The sequence below is a fragment of the Salmo salar genome, chromosome 08 (assembly GCF_965601325.2).
Source record: "Salmo salar chromosome 08, fSalSal1, whole genome shotgun sequence".
Taxonomy (NCBI): Eukaryota; Metazoa; Chordata; class Actinopteri; order Salmoniformes; family Salmonidae; genus Salmo; species Salmo salar.
In genome coordinates, this window is record NC_138298.1 from 7598801 (window position 1) to 7623237 (window position 24437).

Here is a 24437-nt window from a genome sequence, read left to right on the forward strand (position 1 = left end):
TGGCTAGAAGGTTTGCTGTGTCTGTCAGCGTAGTGTCCAGAGCATGGAGGCGCTACCAGGAGACAGGCCAGTACATCAGGAGACGTGGAGGAGGCCGTAGGAGGGCAACAACCCAGCAGCAGGACCGCTACCTCCGTCCTTTGTGCAAGGAGGAGCAGGAGAAGCACTGCCAGAGCCCTGCAAAATGACCTCCAGCAGGCCACAAATGTGCATGTGTCTGCTCAAACTGTCAGAAACAGACTCCATGAGGGTGGTATGAGGGCCCGACGTCCACAGGCGGGGGTTGTGCTTACAGCCCAACACCGTGCAGGACGTTTGGCATTTGCCAGAGAACACCGAGATTGGCAAATTCGCCACTGGCGCCCTGTGCTCTTCACAGATGAAGCAGGTTCACACTGAGCACGTGACAGACGTGACAGAGTCTGGAGACGCCGTGGAGAACGTTCTGCTGCCTGCAACATCCTCCAGCATGACCGGTTTGGCGGTGGGTCAGTCATGGTGTGGGGTGGCATTTCTTTGGGGGGGCCGCACAGCCCTCCATGTGCTCGCCAGAGGTAGCCTGACTGCCATTAGCTACCGATATGAGATCCTCAGACCCCTTGTGAGATCATATGCTGGTGCGGTTGGCCCTGGGTTCCTCCTAATGCAAGACAATGCTAGACCTCATGTGGCTGGAGTGTGTCAGCAGTTCCTGCAGAGGAAGGCATTGATGCTATGGACTGGCCCGCCCGTTCCCCAGACCTGAATCCAATTGAGCACATCTGGGACATCATGTCTCGCTCCATCCAGCAACGCCACGTTGCACCACAGACTGTCCACGAGTTGGCGGATGCTTTAGTCCAGGTCTGGGAGGAGATCCCTCAGGAGACCATCCGCCACCTCATCAGGAGCATGCCCAGGCATTGTAGGGAGGTCATACAGGCACGTGGAGGCCACACACACACTACTGAGCCTCATTTTGACTTGTTTTAAGGACATTACATCAAAGTTGGATCAGCCTGTAGTGTGGTTTTCCACTTTAATTTTGAGTGTGACTCCAAATCCAGACCTCCATGGGTTGATAAATTGGATTTCCATTGATTATTTTTGTGTGATTTTGTTGACAGCACATTCAACTATGTAAAGAAAAAAGTATTTAATAAGATTATTTCTTTCATTCAGATCTAGGATGTGTCGTTTAAGTGTTCCCTTTATTTTTTTGAGCAGTATAGTTCTCCCCCAATGGGTAGGAGAGGGACGCCTGGAAAGTGCTCAAGGCCTTAACATAGTTATGCCTGCACCGCCATCTATTGACTGATAGTAAGATTGCCACTTGGGCCTAAAATCTTATAGGGAGTATCTAGTGAAATAACATTGTTTACACTTATTAAAAGGTACAGCTACTGCTACTGGAACCTGAAGGAATAAGGGGTTACACTCTTAAGGCCTCTCCCCTAGGAACGGTTGAGAGTATCTAGAACAGTAGGTCCGGCTAACTGTCACAATTTGGTGACTAGTGTGTAAATAGGCTCACGTGCTGAGTGTGAAGGAAGAGAAGGCATCGGACAAAGGGTCACCTAATCACTTGGTGCGGATCTCAGGGGCATCATCACAGTCTAAATCATCACAGCCAGGTTGATTGGGGTGTGTTAGAGGGTCCTAAAAAAGTAACAGAGAAAACCAACACAGAACATTATCTAATGAAAATATTAGCTAGAATACATGACACTGACTTCACAAGGGTGAGGCTAAGAAACTGAATATCTGTGTGTGTGTGGGTCAACATAGCTCTAAATAACAGAGCCATGTTGATTGAGGTTTGTAAGTAGCTAGTTAGAAACGAGATGCTGAATACAAACACTGTCAGTGTACCATCTAGTTAGCAAGTTAATTAGCTACTGTATCTAGCTAGCAGATATACAGCTAGTGTATACATACCAGTAACAGCATAGCATAAGCAATTGAACACACCAAACAGTAATTATGCTTGTAGCTTCATAAAAAATGAATCTAGTTTTCTAGAGCTCACACCTAGCGAAGGCAATATAACAACAATACCTTAATATTCCTGCTTGACCTGGTCTGTCGAGGAAAAGGGAAGTTTTCATCACGCATCCATTTTATTTTATATGGTCCCTTTATCACTCGGACTGGAGGCATTTCTTACTTAGCAAATGATCTAATTGTTGAAAACTGCTCGCATCATGTCAACTGCTAATGAAACTGATTCCGTAGCCAGCTATAAGATAAACTTTGCGGCAAAGCATAAAAGGCGAAAGTAAAAAATGTAGAAAACTAGGTGCAATCAAAGAACACGGTTTACTCTCAGTTTGCACTTTGCAGCACAAGCAAAACTTGTGGATTTTTTTAAGGGACATCAGAAATTGTTTCAGTGGAAAATATTGACGAGTTTGATGGGACGTGCGACAATTTTAAAGAATGTATTGTTAATTGGCAGCGCACAGGGAAGAGATATCCCGCCTACGTCATGGCTCTGGCTGGTATTCTAACTAGCTAGCTACCCAGCTAATGACACAGTATAACGTAGCTAGCTAACAATATATGGTTAATGTTATCAGTCGTTAAACTTAGTTATAAAAAGTAATGCAGCCAATACATTGGCTATAACAATAATTAATGTAGCTAACGTTAGCTAGCTAAGGAGCTAGTTATAGCACTTAAGTTCACTAGTATATGTAGGTAGCATGCTAACCACTGGCTAATTAGCTGTTCGACAGGCCGATCCACCAGCTAACTACCTGCTGGTTAGCACGAAAGCTAGCTAACACATACTAACTGGGCTGATTGCATGGTAAAATAAAATGGCTTACTAGCTAGCTATATATTTTAAGTTGCAAACACAGCTTATGATATTATGGGGTGAGGGGGGTATGCAACATGATGAGTGACGTGAGCTTTGTGTGTTCCCAGACATCATGGCTAGTGGATCCAAACCCATCTCCAAAACTCACAATGGTGAGAGAGGAAACACAATTTCTAACAGCGTGTGTGTTTGGTTTAAGCATGATGATCAGAATATGAGGAGTAGAGATTGAGAGTAACAAATATGATTAGACCTTGGGAAGGAGGTGGTTGAATGAATCTTTATCAGGGATGTGTTAGGTTGCGTCAATCGAATCGGGTATCAGAACAGAATTTAACACTAAGTCACTGAATATATTCTCTGCTTTTTTATTCAATATAATTAGTCAGGTGAATAAATGGTAAATGCAATCTTCGTATGTATGGGTTCACTGTAACACCTCTCAGGGCAAACAGAGAACTGACAGTTCAAACTCAAAGTAATTTTTTAATACTCTGACAGAGATAGTTCCCGCTCAGAGCGGGCCTGTCAGAGTAGAGGCTGAGCGTGGTTTAGACTTGCTCAGCCTATCGCAGGCGCACAGGCTGGTCCCAGCCTCTTGGCGCATCACTGTTGCCAAGCGTAGTTGTCTTCCAGCTTATCTTTGTGTGTGTACCCGAGAGTCAGACACCCAAGGACAGTGCCTGTTTTTATGCTACAGTTATTCTCCCCTCTATCAGAGTCTAACTCAGCCTACACCGTAGTAACCCCCCCATTAGTCACATTTTATTATGTTGCTCAATCTATGTCAGCACAGCACAAACCTGTTATGTTTAACATTAATGTATGCATAAGCTATGCACCACAACTAGAACTAGTTTAAGAAAATATAACCCAACAGATGCAAACTAGTCACCTTTCGGCGAAATTCCCCGTTTTGAATCCAAAATAGGTGACGTACGTGATTCGTGTAGATCCAATGAAAAAAGTTTGGGAGGGGGGTTGGATCACTAGTGGCTGTAAGCGAACGTGTGATGCGCGTTTGGAGCAAAACTGGCTGTATCCAAGGCTCAGCTATCGTTTACATAACAACATAATGCAGCGCAGCAAGCGACTGAAGAGAGAAGAGATAACCAACTTGTTAGTTACAGCGTCAGCATGCACTCTGGAAAGACCACATTGAGTAGAAAGCCAGTTACAGCAGCACGTCCCCTGAACGATAACGAAGAGGTAACGTTAGGTGAGAAGCCTGACCACGGAGACGGGGGTGAGAAGGTGATGAAGCATACTTCATGATCTGTAACCGAAAAACAACTGGCATTTGGAAAATTTGAGGTGGGGGAGAAGGTGTGGATTGTTAAGTATCTTGCTAGCTGGTTTGAATTCTCCGTTAGCTAGCCAGAGAAGTATTGAGCAACATAAGCCAACTCATCTGATCAAATAATAGAGTTTATGGTGTGAGAATTAGCTTGCTAATAAAGTCAGACAGCTAACGTTAGCTAGCTAACCTTACAATATCAGATGAGCTAACATTAGTAACCTAACCAATTGGCTATACTATTAGCTGGTATACGAGTCCTTGCCGTTCAAGTTATAAAGCGTTAGTTGCATACTGCACCCTGGCAATCTGTGTGAAATGTTAACTAGCTAACGAACAAACCACTATCTGTTAACTAATGTTTCCCCTCTACAGTATGTGGTTTATTTTCGGAATGAGAGAATTAGGTGAAAATGAGGCGTTGCTTCTTAAACAAGTGGATTCAGGGATCAAGTGGAGCTAGTGCTGGGCCTGGCTTAAACTGGATGCCACTATAGATGTGAAAGGAACACTACACACTTTCCCTCTTTCTCACTTTTACTGGCACATTGTAGAACAGATGTCCACAGGCAGAAAGTGTATAATTTGCAGTGTAGCCCAAAGATATTGTTTTGTTGTGTTGAACTTGACATTAACACGTGTGAGAGTGAGGGGGATTATCTTTTTTTTAAATTCAGTGAATGTTATTTTTGCACACATGTAGCCTTGTGCACATGATCGATGTCTATAGTATAGTGTGTATATATATATAATAGAGAAAAAATAGTGTTTTTTTCCCAAGTGCAATATTTATGTGTGTGGTCACAAGCATTCTATTATAAAGGCTGTCATGGCTAACTGCAATATTAGTGTATCGTTTTTTTTTCTCAAGACTTAAGTGACATTTGCAGTAAAGTCTAGGCAACAAATAACATTGGATTGCTTTCTTTACATTTTTTAGCTGTGAGTTAGGTTCACATTAACCACTAGATTTTAAAACAGAGACTGATCATGTTGATCATATTCTTTGTTGTTTAATTAGTTAAAACCTGCATTTCTCCCTAGAAGGGATTTTTTAAAATGTTTCAGTGCAAAAAAAGTGTCACCTTTTTGGGCCCTCACCAGTTTGCATCCCTGCTGTATTCATTTTCTCTAACTGTCTGTCATACTGTGTGTTCCCAGACATGGCTGGTTGTTTGAGACCCATCCCCAAATCTCACAATGGTGAGAGAGGAAAAACAGTTTCTAATGGTGTGTGTGTTTATATATTGTTGTTGGTTGATGATCAGAATGTGAGGAGTAGAGTAAATAACTTCTGGACATCAGAAAAGCAATTACGCACTGCGGACTGGAAGAAACTTTTTCCTTTAACGAGTCTGACAACAAGGATATCCTGCTTTCACTGGATCAGGCCCAGATCCACGCCTTTTGCGTGAAGAAAAGGGGACGCAGATCGGGGATATTTCTGAGAAGCCGGAAGAGAGCGAGTAAACTCCCAATGCCTTCCATTCTCCTTGCTAATGTGCAATCGTTAGAAAATAAGATTGACATACTATTAAGATTATCCTACCAACGGGACATTAAAAACTGTAACATCTTATGTTTCACATGTGTCTGAACGAAGAAACGGACAATATAGAGCTGGTGGGATTTTCCATGCACCGGCAGAACAGAGACACTGCCTCTCATAAGACGAGGGGTGGGGGTGTGTGTCTTTTTGTCAATAACAGCTGGTGTGTGATGTTTAATATTAAAGAAGTCTCGAGGAATTGCTCGCCTGAGGTAGAGTACCTTATGATAAGCTGTCGACCACACTATCTGCCAAGAGAGTTCTCATCTGTATTATTCGTAGCCGTCTATTTACCACCACAAAGTGAAGCTGGCACTAAGACGGCTCTCAACCAACTCTATAAGGCCATAAGCAAAGAAGAAAATGCTCACCCAGAAGCGGCGTTCCTAGTGGCCGGGGACTTTAATGCAGGCAAACTTAAATCAGTTTTACCACATTTTTACCAGCATGTCACATGTGCAACCAGAGGAAAAAAAGCCTAGACCACCTTTACTCCACACACAGAGATGCATACAAAGCTCTTTCCCACCCTCCATTTGGCAAATCTGACCACAATTCTATCCTCCTGATTCCTGCTTACATGCAAAAACTAAAGCAGGAAGTACCAGTGACTCACTCAAAACGGAAGTGGTCAGATGATGCAGATGCTACAGTACAGGACTGTTTTGCTAGCACAGACTGGAATATGTTCCGGGATTCATCCAATGGCATTGAGGAATACACCACACCAGTCATTTGCTTCATCAATAAGTGCATCGATGACGTTGTCCCCACAGTGACTGTACGTACATATCCCAACCAGAAGTCATGGATTACAGGCAATATCCGCATCGAGCTAAAGGCTAGAGCTGCCGCTTTCAAGGAGCGGGAGACTAATCTGGATGCTTATAAGAAATCCCGCTATGCCCTCAGACGAACCATCAAAACAAAACGTCAATACAGGATTAAGATTGAATCCTACTACACCGGCTCTGACGCTCGTCGGATGTGGCAGGGCTTGAAAACTATTACGCACTACAAAGGGAAACCCAGACGCGAGCTGACCAGTGACGCAAGCCTACCAGACAAGCTAAATGCCTTTTATGCTCACTTTGAGGCAAGCAACACTGAAGCATGCACGAGAGCACCAGCTGTTCTGGATGACTGTGTGATAACGCTCTCTATAGCCGGTGTGAACAAAACCTTTAACCTCTCTGGGATATAGCGTCCCACCTCGACAACAGCCAGTGAAATTGCAGGGCGCCAAATTCAAAACAACAGAAATCTCATAATTAAAATTCCTCAAACATACAAGTATTATACACCATTTTAAAGATAAACTTCTTGTTAATCCAGCCACAGTGTCTGATTTCAAAAAGGCTTTACGGTGAAAGCGCACCATACGATTATGTTAGGTAAGCGCCTAGTCACAAAAAAAACATACAGCCATTTTCCAGCCAAAGAGAGGAGTCACAAAAAGCAGAAATAGAGATAAAATTAATCACTAACCTTTGATGATCTTCATCAGATAGCACTCATAGGACTTCATGTTACACAATACATGTATGTTTTGTTCGATAAAGTTAATATTTATATCCAAAAATCTCAGTTTACATTGGTGCGTTATATTCAGTAATGTTTTGCCTACAAAAACCGGTGATTTTGCAGAGTCACATCAATTTACAGAAATACTCATCATAAACTTTGATGAAAGATACAAGTGTTATGCATAGGATTATAGATAAACTTCTCCTTAATGCAACCGCTGTGTCAGATTTCAAAAAAGCTTCACGGCGAAAGCACACCTTGCGATAATCTGAGTACAGCGCTCAGCCACCAAAACAAGCCATACAGATACCCGCCATGTTGTGGAGTCAACAAAAGTCAGAAATAGTGTTATAAATATTCACTTACCTTTGATGATCTTCATTGGAATGCACTCCCAGGAATCCCAGTTCCACAGTAAATGTTCGTTTTGTTCGATAAAGTTAATATTTATGTCCAAATACCTCCTTTTTGTTCGCGCGTTCAGTTCACTATTCCAAATGCATAAGGCGCAGGCACAAAGTCCAGACGAAAAGTCAAAAATTTCCATTACAGTTTGTAGAAACATGTCAAATGATGTTTAGAATCAATCTTTAGGATGTTTTTTATCATAAATCTTCAATAATATTCCAACCGGACAATTCCTTTGTCTTTAGAAATGAAAAGGAACACAGCTTGCTCTCACGGCCGCGCACTTGACTTAGCTCATGGCATTCTGCCAGACCCCTGATTCAAACAGCTCTTATTCTCTCCCCCTTCACAGTAGAAGCCTGCACCAACGTTCTAAAGACTGTTTACATCTAATGGAAGCCTTAGGAAGTGCAATATGACCCCACAGACACTGTATATTGGATAGGCAATCACTTGAAAAACTACAAACCTCAGATTTCCCACTTCCTGGTTGGATTTTTTCTCAGGTTTTTGCCTGCCATATGAGTTTTGTTATACTCACAGACATCATTCAAACAGTTTTAGAAATGTCAGAGTGTTTTCTATCCAAATCTACTAATTATATGCATATTCTAGCTTTTGGGCCTGAGTAGCAGGCAGTTTACTCTGGGCACCTTATTCATCCAAGCTACTCAATACTGCCCCCCAGTCCCAAAGAAGTTAAACAGGTCAACATTCACAAAGCCGCTGGGCCAGACGGATTACCAAGACGTGTACTCAAAGCATGTGCGGACCAACTGGCAAGTGTCTTCACAGACATTTTCAACCTCTCCCTGACCGTGTCTGTAATACCTACATGTTTCAAGCACACCACCATAGTCCCTGTGCCCAAGGAAGCGAAGGTAACCTGCCTAAATGATTACCGCCCTGTAGCACTCACGTCAGTAGCCATGAACTCCAAGTCGCATACCGCCCCAACAGATCTACAGATGACGCAATCTCAATCGCACTCCACACCGCCCTTTCTCACCTGGACAAAAGGAACACCTATGTGAGAATGCTGTTCATCGACTACAGCTCAGCATTCAACACCATAGTGCCCACGAAGCTCATCACTAAGCTAAGGACTCTGGGACAAAACACCTCCCTCTGCAACTGGATCCTGGACTTCCTGACGGGCCACCTCCAGGTGGTAAGGGTAGGCAACAACACGTCTGCCACGCTGATCCTTAACACTGGGGCCTCTCAGGGGTGTGTGCTTAGTCCCCTCCTGTATTCCTTGTTCACCCACGACTGCGTGGCCAAATACGACTCCAACACCATCATTAAGTTTGCTGACGACACAACAGTGGTAGGCCTGATCACTGACAATGATGAGACGGCCTATAGGGAGGAGGTCAGCGAACTGGCAGTGTGGTGCCAGGACGACAACCTCTCCCTCAATGTGAGCAAGACAAAGGAGCTGATCGTGGCCTACAGGAAAAGGCTGGCCGAACAGGCTCCCATTAACATCGACGGGGCTGTAGTGGAGTGGGTCGAGAGTTTCAAGTTCCTTGGTGTCCACATCACCAACCAACTATCATACTTAAAACATACCAAGACAGTGGTGAATAGGGCACAACATAAGCCTTTCCCACTCAGGAGACTGAAAAGATTTGGCATGGGCCCCCAGATCCTCAAAAAGTTCTACAGCTGCACCTTCGAGAGCATCCTGACCGGTTGCATCACCGCCTGGTATGGCAACAGCTTGGCATCTGACCGTAAGGCGCTACAGAGGGTAGTGGAAACAGCCCAGTACAGTATTGGGGCCTAAGCTTCCTGCCATCCATGACGTATGTAATAGGTGGTGTCAGAGGGTAGCCCATAAAATTGTCAGAGACTCCAGTCACCCAAGTCATAGACTCTTCTCTGCTACCGCACAGCAAGCGGTACCGAGCGCCAAGTCTAAGACCAAAAGGATCCTCAACAGCTTCTGCCATTAGACTGCTGAACAATTCATAAAAATCACCACCGGACAATTTACATTGACCCCCCCCTTTGTACACTGCTGCTTCTCACTGTTTGTTTGTTACCTATGCATGGTCACTTCGCCCCCACCTACATGTACAGATTACCTCAACTAGCCTGTACCCCTGCACACTGACTCGGTACCGGTGCCCCCTGTATATAGCCACGTTATTTTGATTGTGTTACTTTTTATTATTACTGTTTATTTTAGCCTTCTTTGGTAAATATTTTCTTCTTCTTGAACTGCACTGTTGGTTAAGGGCTTGTAAAGCATTTCACGGTAAAGTCTACACTTGTTGTATTCGGTGCATGTGGCAAATAAAGTTTGATTTAGAGATTGAGAGTAGGGATGATTTGAAGTTGTAAGGAGGTGGTTGAATGAATCTGTATTAAATCTCTTTAACTGTCTGTCATACTGTGTGTTCCCAGACATCATGGCTGGTGGATCCACACCCTTCCTCCAACCCCCAAAAGCAGCACCCCAAGACATAGCCGTCACAACTAGAGGTCGACCGATTATGATTTTTCAACGCCGATACCGATACCAATTATTGGAGGACCAAAAAAAGCCGATACCGATTAATCAGCCTTTTTTATTTTTTTTGTAATAATGACAATTACAACAATACTGAATGAACACTTATTTTAACTTAATATAATACATAAATAAAATCAATTTAGCCTCAAATAAATAATGAAACATGTTCAATTTGGTTTAAATAATGCAAAAACAAAGTGTTGGAGAAGAAAGTAAAAGTGCAATATGTGCCATGTAAGAAAGCTAATGTTTAAGTGCCTTGCTCAGAACATGGGAACATATGAAAGCTGGTGGTTCCTTTTCACATGAGTCTTCAATATTCCCAGGTAAGAAGTTGTAGTTATTATAGGAATTATAGGACTATTTCTCTCTATACGATTTGTATTTCATATACCTTTGACAATTGGATGTTCTTATAGGCACTTTAGTAATGCCAGTGTAACAGTATAGCTTCCGTCCCTCTCCTCGCTCCTACCTGGGCTCGAACCAGGAACACATCGACAACAGCCACCCTCGAAGCAGCGTTACCCATGTAGAGCAAGGGGAACAACTACAAGATACATGGTTGATGATATTACTAGTTTAACTAGTGATTATGTGAAGATTGATAGTTTTTTATAAGATAAGTTTAATGCTAGCTAGCAACTTACCTTGGCTTCTTGCTCCCCTCGCGTAACAGATAGTCAGCAGGCTCCTTTTGGAGTGCAATGTAAGGCAGGTGGTTAGAGCGTTGGACTAGTAACCAGAAGGTTCCAAAAACGAATCCCCGAATCCCCCCTGAACAAGGCAGTTAACCCCCGTTCCTAGGCCATCATTGAAAATAAGAATGTGTTCTTAATCTGACTTGCCTAGTTAAATAAAGGTGTACATTTAAAAAAATAATTATAATAAATAAATTCATCTGCAAATCGGTGGCTAAAAATACCGATTACCGATTGTTATGAAAACTTGAAATCGACCCTAATTAATCAGCCATTCCGATTAATCGGTCGACCTCTAGTCACAACCCTACCAGACAGCATGGTAGGGTGACTTCAAACCTTGAGCTGTAAAGTGGGGATGCAAACTAGTCACAATCTGAATACAAAAGCAGGTGTATTAACATTGTAACAATACAGCAAGCAGAAAAATACTGTAAGCATGTGCAGTTTTGCTTAATTTAACGAAAATGTTTAATGCATATTATAGTACAATGATAATTTGTCTTATAAGTGTTTTAACTTACAGATCGCCATATAGGATTATGCGAAACATATTCACGAAGCTATTTCTCGTTAACTACTAAAACTATCTAACCGAGTACAGCAAGCAAACAACTTGGGTCGTGGCAGAAAGGACGACGAGAATGGTTTTATTATTCAAATACAATTACTTAATTAAAGGGGTGGTTCATCTAAAAATACTTTTAACCTCATTAGAGCATTAGCCTTTACCAGAGACAGTTTTTAGGTTAGTTGGATCAGTATTTAGACTTCTGCAATTTTATTTCAAAATGCGACATTTACGATTTTATCTAGAATGTGTAAAAAATATCCTCACTTTATGCAACAAATATTGTCTCGTCATTGAATTGCCCAAAACCTATGTTTTGCTTTAAAACATGTTACGAAAATCGACCTACTAGAGCTAATGTTTTCTTCAGATTTGTGTCATCTGGTTGATACTCTTCCTCTTGATTCAAAGATTTGTAATTAAGTTCTGACTCTGACCCAAATCGCGGCTCGGCGCAGATTAATCATAAATGACTTCCTGGATTTTAATGAAAAAATTACTGATATCATTTGGAAATATTAGGCTAGGTAAATATTTTAGCAAAGCAATCTTATCGAGATTTTAACTACAAGGGCTATTGCAGTGATTGGAGGCACCGGTTGTGTCTTTCGAAGGTATTTATGACAACTTTGACATTAAATGGGGTTTCTATGGGAGAGGGAAATGTAGAATTCGCTGATGAGCTAAACTAAATACTGATCCAACCAACATAAAAACTGTCTCTGGTTAAGGCTAATGCCTAGGAAAATGTTCTAGCCAGATGAAATTTATTTTTCGATGAACCACCCCTTTAACATAGTTGATGAAAACATTAAACAAGGCAATATAACAGTTTACATTTCAAGATAATACTTTATGAACAAAGCATTTATCTAAACATGAATCTGAGAGATAGGCAGAGAACGTAGCTTGACTCAAATCTAATATACTGTACTTAGAAAGGGGGGGGAGAAAGATGGAAGGGTAGAGTGACAAAGCGAGGGAGACAGAGAGAAAGAAGGAGATACGAGTTGTATAGTTGCCACTAGGGCTGAGGGATAGGACTACATCCATCGTCAATGGCAACGACGTGACAATGTCAAAAACAATGTTTTGTTAAATTTGTAGTCAACTCGAGAAATTCTGTTTTCAGAAACTTTTTACAATCGCGGATAATGTTAATAATCTATTCATATTTGTGTTCTGCAAAGTCCTAATATTGGTAATAATAATGGTTTTGTTCGAATACTCGGCACACCCCTATTAAAGACATACTGGGGACGATTGCGCTAACAAGGCAAGGGGTTTTTGGAACAGGTGCACACAAACTGGAACTCAGAGCAAATCCTAATATTAAAATACTGTGTTGATTTCAGATATAATTTTAAAAAAAATTCTAAAATGCAAAAAACTAAGTTTCTGTCCATCACAAAGGAAGTTTGAATGCATTGTTGATAACTACTACAGTACTGTACAAAGAGCACATTTTGACCACAGCTTCTAAAGGCCGATGTTTTACAGGTGGAACTGGGTGTTAAACTCCAGGCGAACATTATCACTCGACTGAGCAAAGAACCATCAAAGTGCATTTCTGAGCTCATGACAGCTCTATTTCCCAGAGACGTGATGGCCGTCTCTTGACAGAAAAAAAACTGAATGCATTCCGGGACCCGGAGGCAAAGAAACAGCTGTGCCCAACCAAAGTGTGCCATTTGCAGTAAGTTGCATATAGTCATTTTTTAGTAGAATTCTGAAAGATTTTCACTTCAAAATACAGCAGAACTACTAGTACTGTAAATGGCCAAAAAGGGGTTTTGTAGTTTATTTTATTATTTATTTATTACAAGAGTGTGAATGTGTGTGTGTGTAACCTGATCTCAGGTCCATTACTTTGTGCCAAGACTGTTGATTCATTTGGGGTTAGGCAGGCTATTCTGCACTCTAAGCAAATTTGTTTAAACCTTCTTCTTTTTCTCCACAGCCTTTTTAATTTGGCGAAACCTGATGGAGGAGAAGGATGTCTTAAAAATTATTTGATCGAAGCTTAACAATGAGCCAGAATTGCTTAAGAAGTCCAAGATTTAGGTTTAAAACTGCTTTTTTTTTACTCAAAGGGAGTAACTTGGAGGCTAAGGCCTAACTATTTGGTTTGTTAACTCAGTGAAAAAGTATTCAAGTTGATAATTTTTCAAATATGATGTCCTCGTATCTGTCAACTTCTTAACGTACACAGAACATTTTTTTTTTCAAAAGTGTACTGTAGTTATTGCTATAGTATAAGAAGATGTTATAGTATTCCTTTAAGGTTACCATAGTTATTCTATATTATGTCCGAATTTACCAAAAGAATACTATAGAAGTTTTTCTGTGATATTTACATAATATTGTTCTATACTAATCTTATAGGATCACAGTAATATTGCTATAGTTATTGCTATATTTTACTATAAGATTACTATGGTTATTCTATAGTATGTCTGAATTTACCACAAGAATACTGTATGTTTTTTAGTGACATTTGTATAATACTCTTTTATAGTAATCCTATAGTGCTTTTTTGTAAGGGATAGTCCATGCCCGATGAATTGAGGTTGTTTAGAGGGCAAAGGGGGTCAAACTCATGAGGTATTCCTAATGTTTTGTAAACTGAATGTGTATTTTGTCTCCAATGTTCATAGGCAAATTATTACATTTGTACAATGAGCACTTCTCTCAAATATGTCATTAGTTGTTAGTTAGCAAGCCAGCTAGCTAATTTTTGCCATATTAGCATTGACATGAAATCAGTCAGAACACCTCAAAACAAATATCAAGAACAAGACGAAACAAGTAAAATTGTGGGGCTTGCTTTAGCTCTTTACAAGTATTTTATATACAAAAATATAAACACAAAAGGTAAAGTGTTGTTCCCATGAGGGGTCTTTGGCCTGGTTTGCTAACTACCTCTCTCAAAAAGTGCAGTGTATAAAGTCAGAAAATCTGCTGTCTCAACCACTGCCTGTTGCCAAGGAAGTACCCCAAGGCTCAATCCTAGGCCCCACGCTCTTCTCAATTTACATCAACAACATAGCTCAGGCAGTAGGAAGCTCTCTCATCCATTTCTATGCAGATAATACAGTCTTATACTCAGCTGGCCCCTCTGCGGATTTTGTGTTAAATGCTCTACAACAAAGCTTTCTTAGCGTCCAACAAGTGTCCTCTACCCTTAACCTTGTTCTGAACACCTGTTATGTTTAGAGGTCGACCGATTACTCGGAATGGCCGATTAATTAGGGCCGATTTTCAAGTTTTCATAACAATCGGTAATCAGCATTTTTGGACACCGATTATGGCTGATTACATTGCACTCCACGAGGAGACTGCGTGGCAGGCTGACTTCCTGTTACATGAGTGCAGCAAGGAGCCAAGGTAAGCTGCTAGCTAGCATTAAACTTATCTTATAAAAAACAATCAATCTTAACATAATCACTAGTTAACTACACATGGTTGATGATATTACTAGTTTATCTAGCTTGTCCTGCGTTGCATATAATCAATGCGGTGCCTGTTAATTTATCATTGAATCACAGCCTACTTCGCCAAATGGGTGATGATTTAACAAGCGCATTCGCGAAAAAAACTCTGTCGTTGCACCAATGTGTACCTAACCATAAACATCAATGCCTTTCTTAAAATCAATACACACGTATATATTTTTAAACCTGCATATTTAGTTAATATTGCCTGCTAACATTAATTTATTTTAACTAGGGAAATTGTGTCACTTCTCTTGCGTTCTGTGCAAGCAGAGTCAGGAAATATGCAGCAGTTTGGGCTGCCTGGCTCGTTGCGAACTGTGTGAAGACTATTTCTTCCTAACAAAGACTGTAATTAATTTGCCAGAATTGTACATAATTATGACATAACATTGAAGGTTGTGCAATGTAACAGCAATATTTAGGGACTTAGGGATGCCACCCGTTAGATAAAATACGGAACGGTTCCGTATTTTACTGAAAGAATAAATGTTTTGTTTTGGAAATGATAGTTTCCGGATTTGACCATATTAATGACCTAAGACTCGTATTTGTGTGTGTTATTATATTATAATTAAGTCTATGATTTGATATTTGATAGAGCAGTCTGACTGAGCGGTGGTAGGCAGCAGCATGCTCGTAAGCATTCATTCAAACAGCACTTTCCTGCGTTTACCAGCAGCTCTTCGCTGTGCTTCTAGCATTGCGCTGTTTATGACTTCAAGCCTATCAACTCCCGATTCGATCCTGGTCTGTATCACAACCGGCCGGTTGCGCACAATTGGCCCAGCGTCATCAGTTTTAGGGTTTGGCCGGAGTAGGCCGTCATTGTAAATAAGAATTTGTTCTTAACTGACTTGTCTAGTTAAATAAATAAATAATACAATTTTTAAAAGAAGTCGAAGGAATTGTCTGTTGAGCTCTGAGACAGGATTGTGTCGAGGCACAGATCTGGGGAAGGGTACCAAAACATTTCTGCAGCATTGAAGGTCCCCAAGAACACAGTGGCCTCCATCATTCTTGAATGGAAGAAGTTTGGAACCACCAAGACTCTTCATAGAGCTGGCCGCCTGGCCTAACTGAGCAATTTGGGGAGAAGGGCCTTGGTCAGGGAGGTGACCAAGAACCTGATGGTCACTCTGTCAGAGCCCCATAGTTCCAGAGAACCTTCCAGAAGGACAAACATCTCTGCAGCACTCCACCAATCAGGCCTTTATGGTAGAGTGGACAATACGGAAGCCACTCCTCAGTAAAAGGCATGACAGCCCACTTGGAGTTTGTCAAAAGGTACCTAAAAGACTCTCAGACCATGAGAAACAAGATTTTCTCTGTTCTGATGAACCAAGATTTAACTGGTCTGAATGCCAAGTGTCACGTCTGGAGGAAACCTGGCACCGTCTCTACAGTGAAGAATGGTGGTGGCAGCATCATGCTGTGGGGATGTTTTTCAGCGGCAGGGACTGGGAGACTAGTCAGGATCGAGAGAAAGATGAACGGAGCAAAGTACAGAGAGGTCCTTGATGAAAACCTGCTCCTGAGCGCTCAGGACCTCAGACTGGGTGAGCACACAGCCAAGACAAAGCAGCAATGGCATTTTGGGACAAGTCTCTAAATGTCCTTGAGTGGTCCAGCCAGAGCCCGGACTTGAACCCGATCAAACATCTCTGGAGAGACCTGAAAATAGCTGTGCAGCGACGCTCCCCATCCAACCTGACAGAGCTTGAGAGGATCTGCAGAGAAGAATGGGAGAAACTCCCCAAATACAGGTGTGCCAAGCTTGTAGCGTCATACCCAAGAAGACTCGAGGCTGTAATCGCTGCTAAAGGTGCTTCAACAAAGTACTGAGTAAAGGGTCTGGATACTTATGTAAATGAGATTTTTCATTGTATTTTTAATACATTTGCAATTTCTAAACCTATTTTTGCTTCGTCATTATGAGGTATTGTGTGTAGATTGATGAGGAAAAAAACGAATTTAATCCAGTTTAGAATAAGGCTGTAACAAAGTGGATAAAGTCAAGTGGTCTGAATACTTTCTGAATGCACTGTAAAGGGATAACTGCCACACCACATTCATACGATACTCGGTCAATGAACGCATCTCTGCTGTTACATGTTGTTTTCATTGTAAGAGGGCTAATCTTCTATAACATTATTGCGGTCCGCAAACAAATGTCAATAGGTGCATGCCGCTGCCTACTGTACTGGAGTGTGTAGTCAATCACAGTTTACAAACGAAATGAATAAGAACCAAACATTATGAGAAACTAAACCCTCCTATCTCATCCTGTACAACTAAGAACATAAAAAAGAGCCCTACTAACTTCTATCTAAACCTCTCCCACCCCATCCACCCTCAATTACTCTATACATCAATCTTTCTCTTTCTTCCACATCGCGGTATTTCCAATAATACATAAACAAACGCTTCACTGGTTCATTGACTATACACTCTGAACACAAACCATTCACGTTTGCCAACCAAATATGACAAATTCAATGTCCTAGATGCAATCGCGCAAACACCACATCTTCCTTCCTAATCTGACCCTTGAATCTTGGTCCGACAACCTTTTTATGGAGGGAATATAAATGCCGGCCCTTGGGTTCTGAGTCCCACCTCTTCTGCCACACATCTATCATAATGGCTGTAATCTTACATTTGGCCTCACCTCTACCCAATGGAGCACGAATATCAATTATATCTCGTTTTAAAGCCTTTTTGGCTACCTGGTCTACCATTTCATTCACGTTCACTCCCGAATGGGCTGGGACCCAGCAGAATTTCACTACTACACCCTGTCTTTCGATTCTCCATAATACATTAATACCTCCAATAGTAGGTCACTCCTATTAGATTTGCCAGATGATAAACGAATCAATACAGACAGGCAATTGTATACTACAATTCTGACAAGTTGAACATCCTCCACCCACTGGAGGGCAGCTACCATCGCAAACAAGTTAAGAGTATACTGAGAGTTCATCTGTTAGTCTTCTACACATCTCCACATCAAATTGAGGAATGTAAACACCTGCTCCTGTACGACCAATATCTGGGTCTTTCGAGTCCCCCAAAAAAGTTACTACCAATGTAATTGTCAACAAGTTCCCCTATATCACTCACTTCTGTACAATCTTTTCTTTACCAAGGTTAGATCAACAACAGGACCACAGAAGGGCTAAACCTCCAACTCCCTCAGACCACTCATCAGGAAGCTTTTCAACTGTCCATCCAAATCCACTGCCTTGTTTACTAGTATATTTCCAACAGCCATCTAGAACAGTAGCAGTGAGATGACCAACCTCACAGCTTTTCAGGGTAACCCACATGTGTAAAACTCATTCCACGGAGGACAGAGTGTCTACAGGTTTCTGCTCCTCCCTTGTACTTGATTGATGAATTAAGGTCATTAATTAGTGAAAAACTCCCCTCACCTGGTTGTCTAGGTTTTAATTGAAAGGAAAAAATGTTTAACCCGCAGACACTAGGCCCTCCATGGAATGAGTGACACCCCTGGTCTAACACAATAAGTTAACAATGTTTTACTGCGTATCACCAAAGGCATCGCTGCTGCCTCTACTAATAATGCACTTAAACGTGTTGATTTAAATGCACCAGTACATATCCTTAAAGAGCTATACTGGATTCTGTCCAGCCTCTGAAGCCAAGTCTTTGCCACTGTTCCATAAACTTTGCACCAATAATCAACTGCTGTTCTGATCAAAGCTCTATAAGTGATTGTATGTCAGCACCCCATTTATAACAATTTCACCACGCTCGCCACCGGGTCTGCGTCGCATCAAACGGTGGGCATCACAGACACAGGGAATTTCCAATTTACGGTCAGATGCCGAGCAGTTACCATACCAGGCGGTGATGCAACCGGTCAGGATGCTCTCTATGGTGCGGCTGTCAAATTTTTTGAGGATCTGGGGTCCCATGCCAAATCTTTTCAGTCTCCTGAAGGGTGTTGTCGTGCCCTCTTCACGACTGTCTTGGTGTGTTTGGACCATGATAGTTTGTTGGTGATGTGGACACCAAGGAACTTGAAACTCTCGACCCACTCCACTACAGCCCCGTCGATATTAATGGGGGCCTGTTCAGCCCGCCTTTTCCTGTAGTCCACGATCAGCTCCTTTGTCTTGCTCACATTGAGGGAGAGGTTGTTGTTCTGGCACCACACTGCCAGGTCTCTGACCTCCTCCCTATAGGCTGTCTCATCGTTGTCAGTAATCAGGCCTACCACTGTTGTGTCGTCAGAAAATGTAATGATTGGGGTTGGAGTCATGTTTGGCCACGCAGTCGTGGGTGAACAGGGAGTACAGGAGGGGACTAAGCACACACCCCTGAGAGGCCCCAGTGTTGAGGATCAGCGTAGCAGATGTGTTGTTGCTTACCCTTACCACCTGGGGGCGGCCCGTCAGGAAGTCCAGTATCCAGTTGCAGAGGGAGGTGTTTAGTCCCAGGGTCCTTAGCTTAGTGATGAGCTTTGTGGGCACCATGGTGTTGAACACTGAGCTGTAGTCAATGAACAGCATTCTCACATAGGCATTCCTTTTGTCCAGGTGGAAAAGGCCAGTGTGGAGTGCGATTGCGTCATCTGTGGATCTGTTGAGGCGATATGCGAATTGGATTGGGTCTAGGTTATCCGGAAGGATGCTGTTGATGTGAGCCATAAAAAGCACTTCATGGCTACTGACGTGAGTGCTACGGGGCGGTAATCATTTAGGCAGGTTACCATCGCTTCCTTGGGCACAGCGACTATGGTGGTCTGCTTGAAACAAGGAAGAGGTTGAAAATGTCAATGAAGACACTTGCCAGTTGGTCCGGACATGCTTTGAGTACACGTCCTGGTAATCCATCTGGTCCCGCTGCTTTGTGAATGTTGACCTGTTTAAAGGTCTCACATCGGCTACCGAGAGCGTTATCACACAGTCATCCTGAACAGCTGGTGCTTCAGTGTTGCTTGCCCGAAAGCGAGCATAAAAGGCAGGCTGCATATGGTGAGTTGTAGAAGCTGAGCTGGGGCCTGGTATGGCTGGGCCAGGGGCTGGTAGGGCTGAGCTGGTGCCTGGTATGGCTGGGCGGGAGGCTGGTAGGGCTGAGCTGGGGCCTGGTATGGCTGGGCCAGGGGCTGGTAGGGCTGAGCTGGTGCCTGGTATGGCTGGGCGGGAGGCTGGTAGGGCTGAGCTGGGGCCTGGTATGGCTGGGCCAGGGGCTGGTAGGGCTGAGCTGGGCCTGGTGTGGATGGGACAGGGGCTGGTATGGCTAGGCCAGGGGCTGGTAGGGCTGAGCTGGGGCAAGTGTGACTTGAAGGTCCAATGCAGCCATTTTATCTCAATATCAAATCATTACTCGGTAACAGTTAACTACCTTACTGTGATTCTTTTCTATTAAAATGTTGAAAAAGAAACAACAATAGATTCTTAGCAAATAGCAATTTCTCAAGCACTAATTTTGCAAGCACGGTCTGAGAGTGGTCTGAGTGGGGAGGAGAAAATGGAAAATGACCTGCTATTGGCGGAGAGCCTTGTAACTCTCTTTCTAATTGGTCTATTAACTGGTCCTGTATGGCTCAGTTAGCGCGAGCACCATGCTCTACCATCAGGGTAGTGGGTTCAATTCCCGGAGTCTTCCATACATAAAATGTATGCACACATGAATGTAAGTTGCTTTGATAAAAGACTCTGCTAACTGACGTATAAAATATATAACTAATTTAATACCTAGTGATGTCACCAGGCAGATGACAAACAGGCTGAAATTTCAGGCAATCTTTTCTAACAGCTCTTACACTAAAAGGGCATTAACCACAATTTAACAGTATTATTCCAACCTCATAGTGTGGAAATATATATAAAATAAAGTGTTTGACTGCACTGGGCATTTAAAAGATGCCTCAGGCCATTTGAAAACATGATTTATTCTACATCATTTGAAGTCCACAAGTACGTAACCTTTGTTCGTTTCTCATGAAAAAAAAAACATTGAACTTTGTGTTTGCAGAAGGCTAATATATCTACTAGAGTTTGAGGATAATAATAATAATGATAATAATTATAATAGAGCAACACACACGTGCCTGAGTCTATCATGTGCCAACTGGTTGTGTAACGTTTTCTAACAAAATGATAACACTCCACCCTTAAAACAAAAAGAGGAGGACTGCGTCCCAAAAGCCACCCTATTCCTTGTATAGTGTATTACTTTTGACCAGAGTCTTATGGGCCCTGGTCAAAAGTAGTGCACTATATAGGAGGTAAGGTACCTTTTGGAACACAGTGTATGTAGAAGTGTATGTAGAAGAAGAAGAGTCAGCCAGCCTGTCTGTCTATCGATAGAGATAATCAGCTTGTATGTCGGCAAAGATCTCGGCCTCCCACTTGTCAAGCAGTTCCCCTTTGTTGTGGAGCTCCTCATGGGTCTCTGTAGAAAACTAAAAGAGAGTCAAGCACTGACACCAAACTTGGTTTTCTTTAGGCTTATTTAGTGAGGAAACTGACACTTTTTACTCTCTATTCTATAGGCATTTTGACTCTTCTATCAAAATGCCTGATAATGCTTGTAGGAGATGTCATGGCAACGTTGGTTAGCTGAGCTTACGTTCAGAAACACGTCATGGAGTCTAACGGTCGTCTCGCGCCGAACTGTGCATGTGCAGGCCGTCAAATCAAAGGAACTCCTTCGATATAAAGTTGTTTTGACAAATGAAAACATGTTAGTTTGTCACTTTCACAAGGTTGGAGTAATAACATGTTCAACTACTGAAGACATTGGCTCCAATCAAAGTTGTGCCTTTAGATTGAGAAAATGAACAACTAAGGAATAATTTTTCACTTCTCTCATTGGCTTCTCAAATCGCAAACCCCGCCTGGTCTGCTTTGTCTGTTTCACAAGCATTCTCAGAAGTCTCATGATGTTGCGACTCTGGGTTTAGAAACTCGGTGCTAGTAGGGTTTTCTAAACTGACACTATTGGCCTTTACAAGTAAACATTAGCCCTGTTAAGAAATGCATCATAGACCAACGCTCTTACATAAGACATGTTGAAATATTAGAGTAACTCCCAACTGAAGTGTGGTCCAGCCAACGCTGCTGGCTACAATATGCAAACCTCCAAAATGACCTGCACAATAACAAAGGTAATGCGTGCGTCTCTTTCAGGTGCTCACAAGCTCATTTCACAACAAACTCGTTACATGGTACAATAAAAAAGTATCTCCTCGTTGTAACAATAGCTATGTTTCCTTTAACTTGTCCAGTGATTTTGTTGACATTTAGAACGTTTATATAAGAAATAAATTTGACATTTGCCTGCTACGATGTGTTTCCATTTAACAGTCTTGTCTCGATTTAAACAGCTGGACATAATGACGTCACAATAACACAATTAAAAATAAACTAAAGTGTTGAATAAAAATGAAGCGGTTGAAGTGTTTCCATTACCCATTTAGGCAAATTGTGCATCAATAAATTGGCGACAGCCTGCATGCCCTCCCTCCTGCAGTGCCTTCAGAAATTATTCACGCCCCTTGACTTTTTCCAATTTTTGTTGTGGTACAGCCTGAATATAAAATCGATTAAATTGAGATTTTGTGTTTGGCTAACTCTTGGAAAATTCTTCTGAAATACCAACCCTATCTTGTCACAACTCAATTGGCTCAAACGCATTACGAAGGAAAGAAATTCCACAAATTAACTTTAAACAAGGCACACCTGTTACATGAAATGCATTCCAGGTGACTACCTCATGAAGCTGGTTGAGAGAATGCCAAGAATATATTATGATTTGTTTAACACATTTTTGGTTCCTACATGATTCCATATGTGTTATTTCATAGTTATTATTCTACAATGTAGAAAATAGTACAAATAAAGAAAAACCCTTGAATAAGTAGGTGTGTCCAATCTTTTGACTGGTACTGTACATACAGTGCACTCAAAGTATTCAGACCCCTTGACTTTTTCCACATTTTGTTACGTTACAGCCTTATTCTAAAATTGATGAAATATTTTTTTTCTCATTAATCTACACACAATACCCGATAGTGACAAAGCAAATACAGGTTTTTAAAAATGTTTGCACCAAAAAAAGCTGAAATATCACATTTACATAAGTATTCAGACCCTTTAACCCAGTACTTTGTTGAAGCACCTTCGGCAGCAAATACAGCCTAGAGTCTTCTTACGTATGATGCAACAAGCTTGGAGTACCTGCATTTGGAGAGTTTCTCCCATTCTTCTCTGCGGATGCAATTTTGCTCACTCTTCAGCTGTAAACTGCTCCCAATTCTTCAATGTATGATGGTTGCCTTTGACCAACTGCTGTTTTCAGATCTCGCCGTAGGTTTTCGATGGGACACAGATCTGGAGTCATTGCTGGTCAGTTCAGTGTTTCTTCTTGAACCATTCCTGGGTGCTTTTTAATGTTCTTGGGTTCGTTGTCCTGCTGGATACCCACGACTTTGACGGAGACCTAGTTTTTGAACACCGGGTTGAACACTCCACTCCAAAACCCCTTGATAATCTGCTGATTTCATGATGCCTTGCACATGTTCAAGGCCCCCAGTACCAGAGGCAGCAAAGCAACCCCACAGCATTATCGAAACTCTCCCATGTTTGATTGTAGGGAGGAATGCTGTAGGAATGCTTCATTTGGTGATACATTACTGTAGTTATACTTGTTGTTTTTCAATGGGACAAGTAAAACAAATAACTGGAGTTTTTTTGTTGTTGAAAAGTGCAAGGGTGACAACTGTACCCAGGGATTGCACATACTGTCGAGACAAACCTAGAGGGGTTGCAACTTTTTATGTGTAAGAGGTTGAGACAGCAGAAAAGAGGAAATACATCTGAGATTAGGATGGAGATTAAGAGGCATGGAATAGGTATATAAGGAAGCAGAGCTGAGTGAAAGAGAGCATCTGAAGCATCGAGAAGCAAGAATAGAGGAAAAAGATGTTGACATTTACATACACCAAGGTAAAACCCAAATATTTAATTCTGTAATGAGAAAAAGCACCTCTTTCCCATTTGTCTCTGAGTTTGCGAGAGTCTGGTTGCGTGCCTCCACAGATCGGAACTCCCAGTTTCCTTTATAAAATATATATAATAACTTTGCTCTTTTCCCAACAGCTGAAGAGAAGTGTAGATTCCATGATGAAGGTCCTATCCATTCTGGCCATGATGCTACTCGGGGCGTCTGCCATGGGCGTCTGCTCAATGGCCTAAAGTCCACCGGTACAGTAGCCTTCCCTCATCATCTCAACACCACAGTGACTGATGTAGATTCTCTCAATAGAAGATATTTATTGAGGGCCGGTTACCCTGACCCAGAATAAGTCTCATCCTGGACTGAAAAGAATGCTCAAATTAGAATAGCCATGTAAAGTTCTGTGTCTGCCCACATAAGAAAATATATGCTATAGTATACATGTGAATACTATAGTATTCACTGTAGCGTGAATACTATATGAGTCTAAGACAGGCCCTAACGCTTCTGCTCTTTTCTATAACCTGTAGGGAACACAATATTTGGTATATAATTGGCATGTAGGTTTC